The following is a 7,886-nucleotide window of genomic DNA, read 5'->3' as shown; positions in this document are numbered from 1 at the left end:
TGATTATTCTCCAGTTTGAGGGTTCCCTCACTCAGGGTGTATGGGATCTAATGATATTGTGATTTTGCCCCTCCTACCAATCTCCTTGTCATTCCCTCCTTATGTCTTTATTTATAGAAGATCTATTCTGGTATTTTCCCATCTTTTCCATTGATTGTTTCTCTGCAAGTAGTTTTGGTTTGGTGTGCTCATAAGTGGAAGAAAGCTCAGATCAGATCAGATCAGATCAGTCGCTCAGTCGTGTCCGACTCTTGAGCTCAGGGTCTTTCTAAAATTCCATCTTGGCTGTTCTCGAAAGTTATTTCTTAACTAAGCTTCCAAGAAATTGGTGTCAGGTTCTCAAATGACATATCAGTGTGTCCATAGAATTTAAGGCTGTATTTAAGTCTAATTTGAGAAAATCTGGGCAACAATGCATGGATTCTGCTTGTCTCCTCCCTTGTTTCCTTTCTTGCTTTGTTTGATTAATATTTTGTAAATGATGAGTTCTAAAGTTTATCTCGACCCTTCTTCATGAATGTAAAGTGCTGGTGTCAATTTTAGGACAAAATGTGAAGTACAGTTTATGGTTAATAGAAGTGAAATTGAAAATGAAAGTAGGGCAGGATTACTTTGAAATAGGTCTAATGCTTGGAATCCAGCTTCTTATTTTGATCAAAAAATGTACTGTTTATGTGGGAAACAAACCAAAACCTTGATACCAGGGACAATTGAAACTTTTTGTAAATTGCATATAATATCAAGGTAAATGATGGTGAATTCTTTAAGTTTATAACCTGAAGAAAGTTCATTTCCCCACCTCTCTTTTAGAGTGTTTCTTTTGAGATATTTGGGCAAATGTACTTTCTCTATTTTTAAAACTATGTTTCATGTGTACATCACTATAATTTGACATCTGTATATAGAAATAAATGATCACTACCACAAATACACTTGTCATTCATCACTATACAGTTGATTCTCTTCACCAATTTTGTCTGCCCCCGGCACCGTTTCCTCTTGTAATTGCCAATTGTTCACTGAATCTATGGGTTCATTTTGTTTTACTTTGTTTGCTTATTTGCCTTTTCCTTTTTGTCTCCTCATACGAGTGAAATAATATGGTATTTGTCTTTCTCCACTTGATCTATTTCATTCAGCATAATAGTGTCAAGGTCCATCAGTGTTGCAAATGTCAGAATTTCATTCTATTTTATGGCTGACTAGTATTTATTGTATTTATATATAAAACATCTTTTTTGTCCATTTATTCATTGACAGGCACTTCGGTTGTTTCCATATCTTGACTATTGCCAATGAAACTGCAAAGAATATAGGGGTGCCTGTATCCTTTTGAGGTAGTCCCTGGTGGCTCAGATGATAAAGAGTCTGCCCGTAATGTGGGAGGTCTGAGTCAATCCCTGGGTCCAGAAGATCCCCTGGAGACGGAAATGGCAGCCCACTCCAGTATTCTTGCCTGGAAAATCCCATGGATGGAGGAGCCCGACAGGCTACAGTCCATAGGATCAAAGAGTGATCACACGACTGTGTGACTACACTTTTATACCCTTTTGAATTACTTTTCCTATTCTTTGGGTAAATAACCAGAAGTGGAATAGCTGGGATATATGGGATAATGCTTAGGATCCTTCAAGCTAGGATTCAACAGTACATGAACTGAGAACTTCCAGATGTACAGATTTAGAAAAGGCAGAGGAACCAGAGATCAAATTGCCAACATCTGTTGGATCATAGAAAAAGCAAGGGAACTAAAAAAAAAAAAAAAAAACAACATGTACTTTTGCTTCACTGACTACCCTAAAGCCTTTGAGCGTGTGGATCACAATAAACAATAAAGTGTGTGGAAAATCCTTAAAAAAATGGGAATACCAGACCACCTTATCTGACTCCTGAGAAACCTGTATGCAGGTAAAGAAGCAACAGTTAGAACCAAGCATGGAGCAATGGAGTGGTTCAAAACTGGGAAAGGAGTACATCAAGGCTGCATATTGTCACCCTGCTTATTTAACATACATGTCGAGTACATCATATGAAATGCTGGGTTGGATGACTCACAAGCTGGAATCAAGATTGCTGGGAGAAATATCAATAACCTCTGATATGTGAATGACACCACTCTAATGGCAGAAAGCAAAGAGGAACTAAAGAACCTCTCGATGAAGGTGAAAGAGGAGAGTGAAAAGCTGGCTTAAAACTCAATATTCAGAAAATGAAGATCATGGTGTCTGGTCCCATCTCTTTATGGCAAATAGATGGAGAAAACATGGACAGGCTTATTTTCTTGGGCTTCAAAATTAGTGTAGACAGTGACTGCAGCCATGAAATTAAAAGATGCTTGCTCCTTGGAAGGAAAGCTATGACCAACCTAGACAGCATTTTATAAAGCAGAGACATCACTTTGCAAAAAAAGGTACATATAGCCAAAGCTATGGTTTTTCCAGTAGTCAAGTACAGATGTGAGAGTTGGACCCTAAAGAAGGCTGAACACCAAAGAATTGATGCTTTCAAATTGTGGTGCTGGAGAAGACTGTCGAGAGTCCCTTGGACAGCATGGAGATCAAACCAGTCAATCCTAAAGGAAATCAATCCTGAACATTCATTGGAAGGACTGATGCTGAAACTGAAGCTCCAATACTTTGGCCACATGATGCGAAGAACCAACTCACTCTGGAAAAGACCCTGGGAAAGACTGAAGGAAGGAGGAGAAAGGGGCGACAGAGGATGAGATGGTTGGATGGCATCACAGACTCAATGGACATGAGTTTGAGCAAACTTTGGGTGATAGTAAAAGACAGGGAAGCCTGGCAAGCTGCAGTTCATGGGGTTGCAAAGAGTTGGACATGACTGAGTGACTGAACAACAACAATGGTAGTTTTATTTTCAGGCTCCCTGACATCTCGGTGGCTTAACCTAGGTTCAGTTCTGGCTGTAATCATTTCTTCTCAGGGAGCTGAGATGTAAAATTATTCTTTCCCATGAGGGCAATTAACCTAACAATAGATTACTCAGCTTCCAACTTAGCATGAGTTGAACACTATGAAGCAAGGCTCAGAAAATTTAGCATGTAATAGCAAATTCTGCAGTTTTCGTCATCTTATGGGAAAACAAGGTCCCTTTTGATCTTAAGGAAACGTGCTCTGTACTGGCTAAAAAATGCAATGGAAAGGACTTATTTGCTTTGATATATAAAATGATATAAATGATATAAAATGAAACCATTTTATCCTTTCTAGTCATGTGTGTGTGTGTGTTAGTCAGTCATGTCTGACTCTTTGTGATCCCATGGGATTGTAGCCCACCAGGCTTTTCTGTCCATGGAATTCTCCAGGCATAAATACTGGAATGGGTATCCATTCGTTTCTCCAGAGGACCATCCTGACCCAGAGATCGAATCCAGGTCTCCTGTATTGCAGGCAGATTCTTTACCATCTGATTACAGTCTACCTATATGCATGTTCTAGTGTTATTCGCTTAGTTGTGTCCGACTCCTTGCAACCCCATGGACTGTGGCCCACCAGGCTCCTCAGTCCTTGGGATTCTCCAGGCAAGAATACTGGAGTGGGTTGCCATGCCCTTCTCCAGGGGATCTTCCCGACCCAGGGATTGAACCCACGTCTCTATCATTGGAAGCAGATTGTTTACTGTTTGAGACATGAGGGAACCCCATGCATGTACTAGGCCTGCTTATTCAATGATATAAAAATGTCCTCTTTTTAAATTGTTATGAAGAGGAATTTCTTTAAGAGTTTTAATTCACCAGTAATATGAAGGAATGGAATTTCCCCCTACATTTCACACCTCTTTTCAGATGACCAAGGTTACTCTCTATAGAGAAATTTTGGCATGTTGATTGTGAATAACTCAATTCATAATAGGTACAAAACTGTTCTTTTATGAAAACATTTATACATAAATAATAAACACCTGAGAATCTTGAAAATTATGTATTCCATTATAACCAGCATTTCTAGCTCACTGTTAGAATTGTAGTTTATTATTTTTATACTTTTGTGTCAATAGTGAATATTTTTCAATGATTTTGAATTCCTTTATAATCATAGTAGAATCATAGAACACACCCAACTGGAAAGTGCTTTTCCTTTGAAAAAGAGAAATCATTTATTTCAAAAGAAAATTTTCTGCTAGATGATGGGTATTTTCGTATATTTTCTAGGTAAGTATTAATGACATCACACAATACCTGTTGTACAGCGTGTCCAATGTACATGGATGAATTATCTTAATAAAATTGCTTACATAAAAAGGAGGCTTCAATGAGGGATTTTATTTGTCTTTTTGGTTTGGACAGAAGCCAGGGGCAAGTAATGAAGCTTCAGGTATAATAATGATGTTTGATTCTAGTGAGCAATTAAGAGACAAATATTCAAGTCAATGGCAGATTGTAACTGAAAAAGGTATTTCCTCCATGTGGCAGTTAACATTAAAATATTTCAAATAATAGTGTGCTGTGTATGTTTAGATGCTGACTTCAATTAATACCCATAGGGTGGTTAATAGAATGTGAATTGACCAAATCTAGAATATAACATTTTAGAAAAGGTGATCTTTGTACAGGAAGTCTTTTTTGAATTAAGAAAAAGAGTCTGTTAAGGGGCATAAGAGCCAATAGTAATAATGAAATCAGTGTTGCTCAAGACATGTGATATGTTGGGGAAACTGAGCAGGTCCCAATCCTCTTGCACAAACAGGAGGGGCCATGGCTCCTGCCAGCTGTGCTGTTCCAAGGCTCCCTTCTACTGCTCTTATTAACCGTATCCCAGAGAAGACCAGCCCTTGATAGAACTTTAAGGCCAGAGGACCTGCCATAACTGGTAACCATGGACCAGGTGTTTGCTTCATAGAGCAGGGCTTCCCTAGACTGCAGATTGGTTGTTTAAATGTTCTTGCCTGTGTTACACTCAATGCTCACACAATTAGCAGAAAAAAAATCTGAGCCTGAGGAGACCAAAGGACTCTACTTGACACTTTCTTCCTAGTCCTGCTTCCTTAAGAAGCTGTTTCCCATATTCTTGAAGAGAAGTCTCTTTTCCAATCTGTGTGTTAAGCTTCTGTTTTTAATTTTAATAACTATATTTATGTTTCAATAAGTAAGAATTTCTGCAAAGTATAAAAGTCACAGAGGAATGTGTCATGCAAAGTTGGTTATCCTCTCATGTCTCACATCAAATATGCAGGTCCATTCCTATTGTGCTCATGGATACCAATTTCTTCTGTATTTTCCAAAGATAGATGATAATATATGCACATATTCATTATTTTTCCATTCAGTAATATAACTATACACACTTTCTGCATCTTGAGGTTTTCTCATGTTAGCACAAATAGAGTTTCTCTTTCACTTCAGTGACTGTAGAGTATTCCTGTGTAAGTGTGTCTCAGGATTTATCTCACTACTGTATGACAGAGGGACTTTAAAGTTGTTTCCTCTTCTGGAATTACAACAATCCTGCAGCAAATATACTGCTACATACATCATTTTCAATTTGGGTAAATAAACCTGCAAGATAAATTGCTAAATGTGGACTTCTGTATCAGCAATATTTGCATTTAAATCTTTGGTACATATTTGCACCAATTTTCACTCTCCCTAGCATTTATCAGAGACCCCCATTTCCTGGTACCCTTGCCAGCCTGGTACCCTTGCCTTGTCCAAACTTTTCTTTCTGGACCATCTGGGAGGTGACAGAGGTCCCTCTTAATTTTACCTTGTACATCATTTATAATCAGTAAAGTTTAACACAATTTCTCTTGTATATTTCTGCCCATTTAAAAACTTCTTTGTTGCTTTTTCCTCACTGATTTCTAAGGGATCATTATAACTTAAAGAATTGATCTCCATGACTGTATTATAGACTGCAAATGTTCTTCCTCTTCTCATTTGTTTCTTGCTTTTCTTAACACTTTTCTAGAATTAATCATTATCTTACAAGTTGTTTTCCATTTATTAAAATTAACTAATTTAATCAAAAAAAAATTTTTTTTTTTTGCATATGAGGCCCTGGTACTCACTTTTGTAATAACTTTAGTAATTTTTTGGTAGTCAGTTTTTATTTGTAAGCTCCTCCTGAATAAAACTATAATGATAAACATATTTTAAAATGAACTGTAGTGTTACACTACTAAAACATAAGAAGCCTTTCAAAATATACTTAGTAGGGTTTCTCAGTCCCTTTCATACGATCACTGAGAAGTTTTAGTCCCACACCAAGTGCTTTATAAGCCCCAGCGAATATTGCAATTAATGTCATGCTAGCCTGGGAGCCTGGTGGGTTGCTGTCTATGGGGTTGCACAGAGTCGGACAGGACTGAAGTGACTTAGCAGCAGCAGCAGCCATATTAAGGACATTTGAAATGAAGGACTTATTTTCAGTTGTTTCAATATCTTCTTTTAGCTAATCTATCTCTTTAGTTAGCTCCTCAGCTTCCTTTTGAAATCCTTCTGTAAGTATTTCTTTTTGCATCTGTAAAAAAGGAGATTCCCCTTTTGAAAATGCCCCAGATTAGCATTCTGTACCAAACAGCTCCAGGTGATATGCATGTGCATCTATTTCTCTAATACCTTAGATGCTTTTTGATATTAGTCTAATATTTGCAAACATTTGTACCAGGGAAGAGAGAACATCCAGGATTTGGAGCTTCCCATGTTCCCTCAAGACCATCTTTCTGGGCACAGAAGATTTGGGCCTAGGTCATGCCTGAAAACTACCCCAAGAAGGGGTTCCAGCCCTAAGAATACACTTTGGGAGAATATGTGAGTGAATTCTAAATATTTGTCAGTTTCACTGAGGTAGAATGACCATACATATGTCACCAAAATGGTACTCCTGACTTGCTTTAGAACTCTGTCCATCAAATTCCAGACAGACAAAGAAAGCGTTTACTCTAGGTGTGTAAAATGAATCAGGCAGATGTGGAAACAAATGTAGTAAGTTTTACAGTTTAGTATCCTGTATTTCATACCGGCACAATCTGATACCTTCAAAAGCAGATCGAACTATTCCAGGTCTCTGATGGTTGTCACCCAAATTCTAAGGACTCTAAGACTGAGGTCCTATTCACTTGGGAACAAATGTGATGCTGTAATCACCATGAACAGCAGCCCAGGAGCCTGGGCCATGTTATTGGTCCCATTCAAACACTAACACTACAGAAGGTGCTGAGTCTTTCAGAGGTAAACCTTCAGCAAGATTCACATCTCTTTGATGTTACAGTGAATCCTACGTTTTTGTCTTTCCCTCCGGGATCTGATTTAAGGTCAAATTCCTCTCCCTTTATTCCTGAGGAGTTAGGGGTTCCCCATCAGGTCCCGCCCAGGCCCGTCTAGACTTACCTTCAGCTTGTGCTCCAGCATCGTTTCCTGCTCTCTCAGAAGGGTTTCTCTTTCCCTATCCATCTTCTCTTACAGTTGGGTGAAGTTTTCTTTGAAGCTTCTCTCTTGTGCCTCCATTTTTTGTTCCTTCTCATTCTGTTTCTCTCTTAGCATCTCCTGTTCCCTCCTGCTGCTAAGTCACTTCAGTCGTGTCCGACTCTGTGTGACCCCAAACACGTCAGCCCATGAGGCTCCCCCATCCCTGGGATTCTCTAGGCAAGAACACTGGAGTGGGTTGCCATTTCCTTCTCCAATGCAGGAAAGTGAAAAGTGAGAGTAAAGTCGCTCAGTCGTGTCCAACTCTTAGCGACCCCATGGACTGCAGCCCACCAGGCTCCTTCGTCCATGGGATTTTCCAGGCAAGAGTACTGGAGTGGGTTGCCATTGCCTTCTCCATGTTCCCTCTTAGCTGTATCCTTTTTGGCACACTCAGCTCTTTTACAAGAGTTTTAAAGAGGGAAGAGTTATGCTGAGCTGTCACCTCCTTTGCTCAGAG

Source organism: Bos indicus x Bos taurus, chromosome 3 (assembly GCF_003369695.1).
Source record: "Bos indicus x Bos taurus breed Angus x Brahman F1 hybrid chromosome 3, Bos_hybrid_MaternalHap_v2.0, whole genome shotgun sequence".
Taxonomy (NCBI): Eukaryota; Metazoa; Chordata; class Mammalia; order Artiodactyla; family Bovidae; genus Bos; species Bos indicus x Bos taurus.
This window is presented reverse-complemented; position numbering follows the sequence as displayed.